General features: G+C 33.2%; 1 pseudogene; it reads right to left on the bottom strand.

Annotated features, from left to right (window-relative positions):
* Positions 1-2,901: 2,901 nt before the first annotated feature.
* On the bottom strand, positions 2,902-6,003 carry LOC113725058 (glucomannan 4-beta-mannosyltransferase 9-like; annotated as a pseudogene).
* Positions 6,004-14,825: the final 8,822 nt, after the last annotated feature.

Genomic DNA, 14,825 nt, shown 5'->3' with positions numbered 1-14,825 from the left:
ACGTCCGCGTCCTGAATTTTGGTTCCCGCGTCCACGTCCTGATCCGCGTCCAATCCCCTTGGGCCGATCACCCCACCAATCAGGATATCCGATGAGTTGAAAACAGCTTTCAGCATCATGTCCACCACGGTTGCAGTATGAGCATAAAACTGGCTTATCCTTTGTCCCAGTTCCAGGTCTTCTGCCTCCTGTGTTGGCATGAATAGCAAAGCTCATGGGTTCCCCACGTCCCTCCTTTTCTTTTGACATATTCCGGACACGCTCCTCTTGACATATCAAAGAGTATGCCTTGCTGACACTAGGCAGCGGTTCAGTGCTTAGAATGTTGGAACGAATCGTTCCATACATCGTGTCGTCCAAACCCAACAAGAATTGGTGGAGTTTTTCTTCCTCGCGCTTCTTGTCAAATTGAACTGAGAGATTGCACGTGCATCTTCCACATTGACATGTCGGAATCTGATCATAGTTCGCAAGTTCTTCCCATAATTGCTTCAACCTTCCATAGTAGGTCACAATTGGAAGTCCTCGCTGTTTCCACTCTGCAAGTTCCCCTTTGATCTGTTAAACTCGAGGCCCGTTAGCAATAGAAAACCTTTCTCGGATATCTTCCCACAAATCCTTTGCGATCTCCATATAAGTTATGGTAGATCGTAGAGTTGGTTCTATGGTATTGAGAATCCATGATACCACCATTGAATTCACAGTCCACCAATCCTCCAGATCGGGAGAATCCTCATCGGGTTGCTTCACCGTTCCATCAATAAAGCCACACTTCTTCTTGGCTCTCAACGCGGTTCGCACTGCTCGAACCCATTCATCGTAGTTGTCCCCTTTCAATTGTACCTGGGTGATAATATTCCCAGGATTGTCGTTCGCCGTCAAGATGTATGGTGAGACAAATTTTCTTCCTTCACCATTCTGTTTCTTCGTGTCGTCGTTCATGGCTCTGGTACCATGAAAAGAAATTTTGGAAAAGTTTTCCCATGCCTTTCATGACCCTCAGGCCTCAAAATATATACAAAGCAAAGCCAAAATAGAAAAAGGTAATGGTTCCTACTTCTATCGTAACTACCAAAAGGAAATCAATTCCTACTCTATCTCGACTACCAAAACAATTACCAAAGAATAACTACCAAAAACAGAGCTCCTATCTTTACGCAATTACAGCCCAAATATATGCACAAAATATACACACAATATTCTGCAATCTCCAATAGCAATGTAAGGTATCTATGCACCTGAGAGCAAGCATTACGTGTTGATCTCTGGGATTGAAGATCTTAAGTTTAACTTCGAAATCTCTCAAGTTACTAATCTATCTTAATGAAAATCCTGTAAGAGACATACATATTAAACGACGGAAACAAGCTAATAGATAACCCAATTATTTGATTTTAGAAATTTTTATATTTGTGTCAATAATCAAGATTGTCGTGATTTAGAATCATTTTTTATAGGTAGGTCTGTGCCTTAATTGCCACTTCTAAATCAGTTTCCTAAAAGTGAAAACTCCCGACATGTAACATGTGTAAAAGCGAAGCTACTTGTTGGTACCCCTCCATTTATGTTGTCTTACTTTTTTTTTTTCCTTTTTTGGGTGTTTGGGCTTTTCGTGGCCGAGTGAACACTACTATGCTACCTGCCTTTTCTAAATCATTGTCATTGAACAGTCTGAATGTTGAAAGATTAGAATGACCTAAGTGATGAAATATTCCCCAATTAGGGAGGGCACATTCTCTTTGGCTTCTGATGTACCTATCGTATACACAGGAACAAATAGCAAAAAAGGTCACTTCAGCTATTTAAAATTACACCGTTTGGTCATTAATTTTTTAAGTTAAGAAGGTCATCAAACTCATAAAAGTGTACCTTTTTTGGTTATTTTTATTGAATTCCGGTGTTAAGATAGAAGAAATGCATCCACTTGAGCAATATAGTTAGGTTGTGTTTGGATTGCATTTTTCGTCATTTTTCATGGAAAAATTACTGTAGCGATTTGATATATGTGAGGGAAAAAAGTGATAGAGAAATGTGATAATGGAAAACGACAATATCTTTCGACGGAAACAAGCAATCCAAACAAGGCCTTAGATTTTCAAGGACAAAAAAAAAATCTTGTAACTTTTGGAGGTCTTAGAAAACGTCTTTTTAAGTTTCCAAACTTTAATTACTAACTCTCTAGCTATTGAGTAAAATTCCTAAGCATTGATAAAGTTTATCAATATAATCTAAAGAGAATTGGTAAAGTTTGGAAACTATGAAGGTCCTTAATTTTTTTCAACATGTATCAAAGGTTGTTAGATATTTTTGCTATTGAAACCCTAAGCGTGCTGCTCGTACGGTTGCATTTTTTGCTATCTTAATATTGGAATTCAACGGCATGACTAAAATTGGCACTTACTTTTTCGATTAGAAAAAAAAAGTTTGGTTATTGAACACTGCAATTTTAAATAGTCAAGTGACTTTTTTTTTTTTTCCATTTACTTTGTAGAACAGCAACCTTGGAAGCCTTTTTTTTTCTTTTTCTTTTTAAAAACCTGAAGATGCCATATGGACGCTTTTACTCTTCAAAATTATCATTGACGCAAGCACAAATTTGCAATCAGTGAAAAATGTACTTTATGGATGCTATTTGCTTCAATGAGGCAAGGGCAAATGTGATTTATTATCCACACATGTTTTCAATTCTTAATTATTAATTACAATATTACATCATCAAATCTCACCCGTTTTCTTGCATGGGAACAATTGGATAAAATATTCACTGTAATTGCTAGGTGACAGCATAAAAGAATTAAGCAGCCACTTGTACTTCAGAAGGCGAAAAATAAAATAGTAAACAGGTACACAGATATCCTTCGGACAATCCAAAAGATGAGTCTTTCCCATGCTGCAAGAGTTTTAGGAAGAAGTAGGGACAAAGGTGCCAACATGTCCGAATCCTACCACGAAAAATGCTGTTGATTGAAGGAAAAGGTATATAAAAAGGCCGCTCTTTCCAAAAGCCACGTCATAACACCCACAAAAGAACAGGTAAAACCCAACAAAGAGCTCCAGAACTTGTAATCTGCAAATTTAACCTCAATATTAAACTTGAATTGATGTAGTATTTTGGATAGAAAACTATGCTGCACAGAAAAAGAAAAAATAAAGAAGAAACAAATACTCAACTTCATAGATCAATAATCTTTTACACACTTTATCACTAAACAATTCATGCAAATGGTAGGAGATTTTTCAGTTCTTTCTGACAATAAATCAAAGTTGTATATGATCCTTTTTCTTTTGTGTTGCTTAGAATATAGTTTTGTGTGATGAAGAGTTGTACCTGTTTCCCATTCTAAAACGAGGTTTCTTGGGAACTTTAGAGCCTGACTTCGTTTGTAGGACACGTCACACGTCCCAATTTTTCCGTGACAATCCACTCGTTAACTCTCCCTACCTCGAGTAGACCTATGAATGTGCCCTTGGTCCGATGCAGAGACATTACGTTTTCGAAGAGGATCCAGAAAATTACTAGGTGGAATGACCTGCAGATTATAGCGCAACAGAAACATATCACCGTATATGGCAGTGGTAATTAACGAATTAAGATTCTTGAGGCAGAATAAAGAGAGACCTCGGTGTCCCAAGTGCATTCAGAAGAGTAATGACAGGAATGCAAACAGCTCCCCATATAGGAACTTGTACTTCAGGAATCATGGCAGTGGCTGGCAGGACAACGCAGTAGAAGATGAACATGACTATATGTATCACTATCTTCTGAACGAAGAAGAAACTGTATATCAGATACAACTTTCTCCACGGAGAGACTTTCTGCAAAAATGGAATGGAACATGATCCGTCAGAGTGGCATAATCATCATTCTCATCCCCCAGATTGAAGATAAAAACAAATGCCTTTGTACCTTGCATCTAACTATTTCCAAAGCCACTTTCCTAAACAGATTAGCAGGGCCGCAGGACCACCGATGTTGCTGGTGCTGGTATGCTTTGAAAGTACTTGGCAATTCACTTTTCACCTGATTAAGAACACATAAAGAGTACATCAGGCACAATAAAATGCAAAACTAAAGGGAATTTTGGCTTTGATTTTTACAAAATGGACGGGCCAGTTTAGTCTGTTGCAGTTTAAAACTCAAACATATGGTCCATTTTGTCTCGAGCTGTACCTCAACTTCACCAACATACAGAAATTTCAAGCCTTTGAGACCGGCTCGGATAGCCAGATCCAGATCCTCCACAGTTGTTCTGTCCTTCCACCCTCCAGCTTCATTGAGTGCTGAAATTCGCCATACACCAGCAGTTCCTACATGACGAACAGATGTTCGAGATTGTAAAATAGATTAACACGTTAATTAATTATAGCCAAAACCCAAGAAATTTTTCCCTGGAAATCTGACCATTAAAGCCAAAAAATGCATAAATGTAGGATCCAACTTCTTGCTCCACAATGAAATGGTAATTAAGAGACATCTCTTGCATTCTTGTCATCAAGGATTCATCAGAATTCACTGCAATTGAAGGTAGAAACTTATAGTTACAGTTTAGGAAGTCGACAAGTTAAAACTTCAATCTACAGCTTAAATTGAAGGGCTATTAAGCATACTTTATAGAACCAAGGAAGTTACCGAATTTCCAGCGGGTTTGAACCAGAGCTATCTCAGGATTATGGACGAGAAAAGGAATGGTGCGATGCAAGAAATCAGAATCAGGTTGAAAATCAGCATCAAAGATGACGACATAGTCACATAGCTTCACATAGCTACATTTCATTCCATCCCTCAGAGCACCAGCTTTATAACCATTGCGTTTCTCTCTAATCTCATACTTTATGTTTATGCCTCTGCTTGCCCACCTCCTGCACTCTTGCTCCTTTAAGGTCTGTAATTGTCAATTAACAAGTCCATCTCAATTTGCAACACACACCAAAAAAAAACTCAAATTTTTGGGAGTGTATTTGACGGTTGGATGTTTAGGTTTATACTTTACGGCTTGGAGGATAGTGCTGCCACATCCCAAAAATTTTACGCAAAGCTGATGAGTTTTTTAAAATTAGCAGTAATTTGGGGTCCATAGCTTGAGTTCAATTTAAAATACACAAGAACCAGTACTCTGATTTGACATCCTTCTTTTGTTTCTCAGATAATCTTCTCTAAGATAAGGTTTGTCTCTATGAAGTATTTCAAAAATTTAGATCCCGTTTTGATTGCTATTTTCTAGAATTTTGTAGAAAAATGTATTGTAATGGTTTGATATATGTGAGGTAAAAAAGTGATTGAGAAATGTGTTCATAAAAAACATAAAACTTTTTTGAAGGAAAGTAGCTTTTCTAAGTATTACACTCCTCCATTTGTATTTAGCATACTTTTACCCTGGAAAGCTACAGTTTTTACACCCTCCTATGTTCAGAGGAATTTTCTGAAGATAAAAGTTAGCTTCGCAAGTTGTTGAACCTTGATAGCAGGATCCGTTGAATCATCAAGAACTTGAATTATGATTCGATCAGTTGGCCACGATAAGCCACAAGCAGCACCAATTGACAATTGATACACCTAAACGTAAAACAAATGATGCAGCACTCAAGGAAATGAGCATTAAAAACATGTCTGAAAAATAGTGCGTCAAATTGCTATTCAAGAAGTTATATAAAAAAGAAACAGATTAGCACCTCTTTTTCATTGCACATCGGTATTTGCACTAAAACCATAGGGAAAGCTGAATTTCCCATCTGCAAAGCTTCCTTCATTGGCTTCCATTTGTACTTCTTCTCAGGTTTCCACCTGAATATCTTTATCAAAACTGCGACAATTCCCATATAAACTCTCTCCACGAATAACAATATCAACATTGTCAGACACAAAAAAACCATTATTTTTAAAAATGGCACCAACAGTGATGCTTTTGCCTGCTGCCATAGGCATCCAAGAAAGCCGGTAAGATCACATTGGCCACCTCGAAAGACTTCAGGTGGAATCAGAGCTCCTGATGAATGGCTCTCCATTTCTTGATCTTATTTTGTAAATAGTCAATGGTGGTCCACTGGAAAAGCAGTGGCAGCAGCAGCAATAGGAGTAGTATCGTACTACGACTGCTAAGTCAGTTGAGTGAACACTCTGGAGCAATGCCGCAGTACCAGTGCTGCAGCATGAAATATATAAAGAGTAACTACTGCTCAAATGGCATCAATAATTGTTGTGTTATTTGCATACAGTTTCCAGCATTTATCCACTTTTTGCCTAATTTGAAACATGTTAATATGAAGGCTTATCGAGTTACTCATGAGTTCCCTGGCCATAATTAATCCTAATAATTTTTTAATGATAACTTTTATAAAGAGTTCATAATACTACTTAACGAAGTACAATAAGGATTAGTAGTTTAACCATCGTTTTCAACTTCTTGGGTTGCAACTAGGGCGGCAAACGAGCCGAGTCGAATCGAGTTTTGCCCTAATCGAGTTGAGTCTTGACTTAATTTCATTGAACTCGAACTCGAGCTCAAACTCGACGAGCTGACAATTTCAAGCTCGAGCTCGAAAAAAATAAAAAATAAATAAAATAATATTTTTTCTTAATAAATAATAAAATATTTAGGATATATATGTAATTTTACTATTAAAATTAAAAAATATATATATACTTAAAATAAAAAAATTAAAAATAAAAAAAAATATATATACTTAAAATTAAAATATATATATATATATATATACACTCGAGCTCGCGAGCCTAACGAGTTTAATATTTTGAACTCGATTTCGACTCGAACTCGATATTGATCGAGCTCGATTTGTTTGCAGCCCTTGTTGTAACACCATTAGTGATGACTTGGTCCCGTCCACATTTGTCCTTAATAGAAAATAGCATGTGAAAGGTGCGGCGCTGCTGCTACTCGTATCATTGACAACTCTCTTTTTGTCATCAGGCAATTGTGTTCCAGGATGAACAACAAACCAAGTTTGAATTTGCAATCCATGTTCAAATTACTTGTAAATTAACACGAACCCATAAACCAAATTCACAAGGACAACATCAGTTTTGTTCAAAGCATCCATATATATCACAGGTCCTTGCGGACAAGATTGTCCTAGCATTTACATGCATGCGTATTTGAATACCACTGTGAGAAGGCAAGGATGCCAGATGAGCAAGTTAACTTAGAAATCCAAGATGCCTTGATATTTCTTCTATATTTTCAATTCTTCCTCGTGAAATATCTCCATTTGCAATTAAGTTTCTCTAAAAGTGTTGCATTGGGGCATACATATCGAACAAAATTAGCTTCTATGTTCAAGAAACCTCTTCATTTGTGTGGTTCTCCATGCGTTCATAAATGGCTGAAGTGTAACAAGCCCATTCATTCAGCTCAAAAGTAAAGCATAATGAGAAGAAATATAATCAAGGAACAAAATATATATACCTAGAGAGATTATTTACTCGGAAACATGTTGGACAACTTGACTGATGAAGGAACTACCTATCATCAGAAGCAACCTACAATTACAAAAGATAACAACAGTAAGTTAAGGCAAACAATGAAAAGCGTAAACTTACCATTGTCACCGAGTAAAATGAACTAAATATGGAAGATAAATTCGTCTACAAGAGTTGTTATGATTTCCACTGGCAGCCCTTTCAAATAAATGCTCACCAAATATCCGTAATGACTACTATGACTGAAATCTTCCATGTACATTGCTTTTGATTCATTTCTGTCTAAATTCATCATTGCTCTTAAGCTTGTTAGAAGTCTTAAAGGTACAACACCAGTGAACTTATTGTTGGATAGATCCGTGATTTGCAACTTCTAGGATGAGCTTTTTGTGTCAAAATTTGGTTCCAAAGAACTACAAGAACCATTAAGGCAGGGTAAAGTACACAGTAGGCCGTAAAACTTTTTTAAAGTTTTATCCAGTCCAACATACTTCTCTGTTTTACCACTCAACCCACTGAACTTCTAAAATTGCTCCAACTAGGCTACTATACCCTTTTTTTTTTCTAATCCATAATTATCGTACCCACAACTAGATTGTTTTTAGATTTTTTTTTTATTCTTGAGAGTAGTACCTGCCAATATTTTTCATTTTTTCCTTTTTCTCACCAATTTAATTTTTTTATTTGCACATACGCATCATTTCTCTTTCCAACCAGTGTATATGAATTTGTAGATATTACTTTCACGGAAATAATTTTCTGATACAACTAAAAACTATAAACACTGACTGCACACGCGTTTACTATATAGTGCCCATGTCAATTTTTCTCCTTTTTTTCATTCAAATTGTCTTTTAAATTATTAAAAAAAGTTTTATTATGCGATTATATCCATCTAACTCATTAATAAAAATTTTGAAATGTCCGTTATTTTATATAAATTAAGCTATAGCGCATTGAAGAGTCACGCGCTCATGATTACTTAAAGAGACATTCCTGGAAAAACAAAGGCTTTAAAGAAATTTTTGATGTTTAAAGTTTGGGATAATTTTAGAAACCTCCCTCGAGGATTCTTATAGTTTCACTTAGCATCCCTTAACTCGGAGAAATATCACATGCTTCCCTTACTTTTACCTTTTTAAAATATTGTCAAACCATTCTAAAATATACTTCCTTCATCCCAAAAATTTCGTCGCACTTAGAAAATTGTGTTTTTTATGAATAGTTCCAGCACAGGTGAGTTGCTTACCATTTTGTCCCTCGCCCAAGCTCTTCATGTAAATGCACTGGGAATCAAAGCTCTTCATGTATTGATGCTAATTCAAATTAAAAGCCTAAAGAACTACTGGAGGTAGGACCAGAACTTTTGTTTTGTTTGCATATGTCTTGTGCGTGCTTTGCACGCTGAAGTTTCAACCAAGTTCCTTATGGTTTTTCACTCCACGCATATATTCATATGAACTTTTGAAGCACGTGAATACTGAACAAGTGGACTCAAAGGGCACACTTCACTTGATTATTGTGGGGACCAAAAGGATAAAAGAGTGAAATTGAATTAAAAGTCTTTACTATATTTAGCAAGTGACAAATATTTTGGGACAGCCCAAAAAGGAAAGCATGGCACTTTCAATGGGACGGAGGGAGTAATATTTAAAAACTCATTTTTAGATAGAGAAGATGTTTTCATAACAAAGGTGCCATTGGTTGTCCTACTTTTTCTCAAATTTGAAACTACATAATAAACTTTAAAATTAAAGACAAACTATGCAAATGTGTAATTTTGATAGACACAATATAATAGTAAGTGTTTTAAAAGATTAATTTTAAGAATATATTTAAACTATTTTATTGATTTAAGAATATATTCAAACCATTTTCAGGCTAAAAAACTATTCCTTTATTGAAAAGTTTTTTCGGTCCATTTGAAGAAACTTTCACATTTCTAAAATTTTTAAAATATTCAAATTTTCTTGTCTTGGTAGATGGCTTGAAACCCAAAAAAAAAAAAGGAAAAAATTTTATGTCTAGAAACTCATTTGAGGTCTTTTCAAAGACAAAAATTTATATTGTTAATTTGAAAGTGTTCGTAGATGAATTTAAGGATTTATGAATTATGTACAATTGAAAACTTGAATAAGATAAAATACTTAACAATATATTCAAAAACTTATTTGAGGTATTTTTAAGGCGCAAAATGTTATTTTTTTTCATTGTAAAATACTCAGTTAACTTTTATGAATTTCATATATTATTTTAAATTTTATATTTCTTGTGCAAACTAATGATACAAAAATTATTAATAGGCTTTTCAACCTTGTTAACACCTTGTAATCCCTGATTTGTATTAACCAAGTTTTCAAAAGTTAAGGGCTTACCTAAATTTGTTATGAAAACAAAATGGCTCACAAGAAAAAGGTAATATTGGAATGAAAGTATGTTCTCTACCCAGAAATGATTTTTGTCATAATAATTTTTAAATAGGTTGACAATTTTACAAAAAGTTAAAAATAAAGGAAGAAAGTGATGTTTTTCAAAATTCAAGAGTGCTAACTGGTATTATCACAAACTTCGGGGAGGCTTCTAAAATTATCTCTCAAGGTTCTGCTAAATGTCTTTTTGCTACTTGTGGCCAGTGAATGCATGGACGAGTGATAAAGTAATCACCACTCTTTTTAGTCAGTGGCCTCTAACTTCAAATATTCATAGTCAACAGTCAATCCTTCTAAAATTGCATGAATGACTATTTTAACCAAGAAGAAATTGATAGGAAATTGTTGATATGCTAAACATTTCTTTAAATTGAAGTGGTGCAACAGCGTCATCATGACAGCACAAATGATCTCCCAAGAAAATGAAACAGATCACTTCAAGAGGTTGCAAGAGAAAGAAGAAAAGTAAAGCACTAAAAAATGTTATTTGTCTCTTCATTCTTGCTTGATAAATTTATGATCAACATAACGGTTTATATAAAGGCACCGGATTTAATAATGGAAGTATGCGAAAAAACACGTGACTTTTAAGGTTAATTTATTATGAAACAACTAAAGATATGGATGTCCATTTGTATTCTCAAAATGATTGATTCATGAATTCTCCATAAGATTCATTGCTACAATGGATGAATTCTTTCAATTCATGTATGGAGCTATTCAATTGATGTACTTGAAGTACTAAATTCATGTATGAGTGTTTAATAGGATTCATATACTTTTGATCTTGTATTACTTATATATAGAAGTATCATAAACTCTCTTTGTAACAGGAACAAGAACAACTTTTGATCAGTTGAAATAATAAGAAAATAGTTCTCTACTTTCTCTCTATTTCTTTCTCTAATATTCCAATCTCTATTATAGAGTTTATTTTATTATTTTTATAACACGTTATCAGTACGAGACTCTACTTCTGAGTAAAAGTGAAACACGAGATTCTATCGAAATTCTGTCAATGTCAAATCAACTATTGAACATTTCCTCGAGCAACTCTTGACTAATTATTGAAGTAAATTTCTAACTCATAAATTTATTTTAATTTCTTATGGCTAACCTTACGAAATAAGAGTTCGTACTTCTTAATATTTTTGAAAAAAATTATTTATTATAGATATTGAATATTGAAATTCATCTTGAGGCATTGGGTTTTGGTAATATTATTGTTGAAAAGAATGAACCCTCAAACCAAGACCGTGTCAAGGCTATGATTTTCTTTCGTCATCATTTAAATGAAGGATTAAAAATAGAACATCTTACTAACAAAGATCCTCTTGTCCTTTGAAAAGATTTGAAAGAAAGATTCGACTACCTAAAATTGATTGATCTCCCAAAAATTCAGTATAATCGGATCAGCTTCACTTATGATACAAGATTTTAAATCAGTCAATAAATATAATTCAGTTATATTCAAAATTACTTCTCAATTAATATTATGTAGTGAAAAAGTTGCTGATGAAGATATATTAAAAAAATATTTTATATTTTTTATGTCTCTAACATATGCCTACAGCAGCAATATTGAGAGAAGAGATTTAAGAAATATTTTGATTTTATTATACGTTTTCTCTTAGTTGAACAAAATAATAAATTATTACTGAAAAATCATGAATCTTGACCAACTGGCTCTAGTCCATCCTCTAAAGCGAATGTGACTCAATCTCAAAATTTTGGTCAAGGTCGTGATCGTAGTCGTAGAGGAGGCCGTGGACGTGGTCGTGATCGTGGACGCGATCGTAGTAAATTTATGTCTCATGATGGGGCAAGTAGCAATATATCTCCCAGAAGCGGGATAATAATTATGATAAATAAAATGGAGAAAAAATTATATGAAGAAAAATGCTAACGGTGTGGTATAGAAGGTCATTAGTCCCGTACTTATTGTACGGCTGATCATTTTATTGACCTCTGTCAAGTATCATTGAAAAAGAAAGACAAATGTGCCTAGACAAATTTCATTGATCAAAAGAATGATTATGATGATGATGATGATGATGACGATATGACACACCTTGATTTAGTTGATTTCTTTGAACATTCTGAAGATGATTATGTGACAAATACCTCATACTTGTTTAGATATTTTATGATATTTTGTATCTTTTATGCAATTTACTTTCTATTCAATATCTATTTTCACATCTTTTATTAATATTTATTTTTGTTTGTAACTTTCTTCCTAAAGAAGAAATGAATGCCAAACATTTGGGATTAAATAATGGTGATGATGACATTGATCTCATTAATAGTGTTATTACGCATACTTTATTGAAAAATAAAAGGTATTTTTCTTATTTGAAAATGGAAGAGACAAATATTACTATGATGATATATGTGGGCTTGTAGTAGAGGTGGCAAAATGGGTGATTTGGGCGGATTTGGGTTGGGTAAAATGGGTAATGGGTATAAGTGAGTCAACCCATTTATATCCATTTAATTAGATGGGTATAAATGGGTAAGTCAAAAAATGAGTTGGGTAACCCAATTATCCATTTATAACCCATTTATTCTAATTGTTTACAAGCTCATATAAATTCATTTTGTAAACTAAATTATCAATTTATACCATTTTACACCCATCATTAATTTTAAATATTTACTTATTATGCCAAATAAGTCTAATTATCAATTTTTTTCCTTCCGCGTGCCATGTTGCAAAATTACATATTATTTAATAATTAAACAATGAGAATCTAAAAATTTGGACTAAATAATATGAAAGTTAACAAAAAAATTTAATCCAAAACTTTGAACCCCTAGTCTTTTTTCGTTTATAAATTTAAAATTTCATTTGAAAAGGTAAGAAAGGAAGCTAAAATTTGTCATAAATTGATGATGCTAAAAAATGATCAAATTAATAAATTACAAGGAAATAAAGCGATAAAATAAAACCAACAAATAAATATAATAAATAAAACAAAAATACTTAACATCAAAAATAGTTAAAAATCCTTATGAAGACTAGCAATCACTTCATTTAGCATACAAATAAAGACAAATTTTCAATAAATACGAAATTTAGAAGTATCTTACCAAATAGAGAAGAAACTGAAAATCAAAACCGTTAAATATACGGAGCTTCGCAAGAGAATTGCGCAACTAAAATTTCGTTGCATTTGTTTCACCAGCTGATCATGATTTCAAAGTCTCAAGTTCTCCTCTCTCTTATTAGCTCTTTGCTTCCGTCTTAAAAGAAGGGGGAATGTAAGTTAAATGGGTTAAATGGGTTAGATGGGTTAAATGGGTATAATTGGGTAACCCATTTATATCCATATATAAAAATTTAATGTACCCATATCCAGTTATTAATGGGCGGGTATGGATAAAATTAATTAAATGGTTTTATTTGACACCTCTAGCTTGTAGATCCATCATGTGGACCATTTCGATATTTTATGGTGCTAATTGATGCATCGACTATATGGTCATATGTATAGTTATTATCCAGTCACAATCTCATTTTTGCAAGATTACTTCCTCAGATAATTAAGTTGCGAGCATAATTTTTTTATTATTCAATTAAGAGAATTGGTCTAGATAATACTAGTGAGCACTCATCATATGCTTTTGATGATTATTGTATATCCATTGGAATAACCGTTGAATATCCTGTAACTTACGTTCATACACAAAACGGTCTAACTGAATCATTTATTAAACGGTTATAATTAATTATTAGACCATTATTGATAAAATCTAAACTTTTTTTATCTGTTTGGGGACATGCTATATTATATATACCAATACTTGTGAGAATTAGACCGACAAGTTATCATATTTATTCTCACTTACAATTAGTTTTTGACTATGAGGCCAATATTTAGTTGTGCTATTTATGTTTCTATTACACTGCCCCAATGTCACAAATTGGGCCTCCAAAGAAGAATGAGAATATATATTGGATATGAATCACTTTTTATAATTAAGTATATTGAGACAATGACAAATGATTTATTTACTGCAAGATTTGCAGATTATCATTTTAATGAATCATATTTTTCGACATTAGAAGGAGGTAAAGATCAACTAAAAAAGAAAATCACTTAAAAATATCATTAAATTGTCTTGATCCTTATATCAAAGAATGTGAACTAGAAGTTCAAAAAATTATACATTTATAAAAAAATTACAAATCAATTACTAGATGCATCTTAAAAGAGTTATAAAATCTCATATTCTTGTTGAAAATGTTCCAGTTAAAATTAATGTCCATGAAGGACAAATTACAAGCACTAATGAATCTAAAGCAAGCCTAAAATGTGGGACCTCTTGATTCCAAAAATAAAAATTCTCGAAAGAAAAGAAAATTAGATAAATCAACAATTAGTGACAAAATTTAACCTCTTGAAGAGGTCACTCCTGAAGAGTCAACTCGTGAAAAGAATGAAATTATAGAAAATTCAATAAATTCTATCACCATAGAAAAATTTAAATCGAAGAGAAATAATTGTTGATAGTATTTTTACATATAATGTGGCACTTGATATTAAGATAGAGGACAAAAATCATGAATCTAGATCAGTTGATGAATGTCGAAGTAGAAATGATTAGCCAAAATAGAAAGGTGCGATCCAATCTGAATTGGATTCACTGGTTAAAAGAAAAAATTTTTAGACCTGTAATCCAAACACCTGAATGTGTAAAGCCAATGGGATATAAATGGATATTTGTGAGAAAAGGAAATGAGAAAAATAAAATTGTGAAATATAAAATAAAACTTCTAGTCCAAGGATTTTCACAAAAATCTAGATTTGGTTATGATAAAACGTATTCACTTGTAGTGGATACAATCACATTTAGATATCTTGTGAGTTTGTAATGCATGAAAAATTAGATATGCATCTAATGGATGTCGTCAATGTATATTTATATGGGAATCTTGAAAATGACATTGATATAAG

This window comes from Coffea arabica, chromosome 1c (genome assembly GCF_036785885.1).
Source record: "Coffea arabica cultivar ET-39 chromosome 1c, Coffea Arabica ET-39 HiFi, whole genome shotgun sequence".
Classification (NCBI taxonomy): Eukaryota; Viridiplantae; Streptophyta; class Magnoliopsida; order Gentianales; family Rubiaceae; genus Coffea; species Coffea arabica.
Note: the sequence above shows the minus strand (reverse complement) of the source record. Positions and strands in the feature narration are given on the sequence as shown.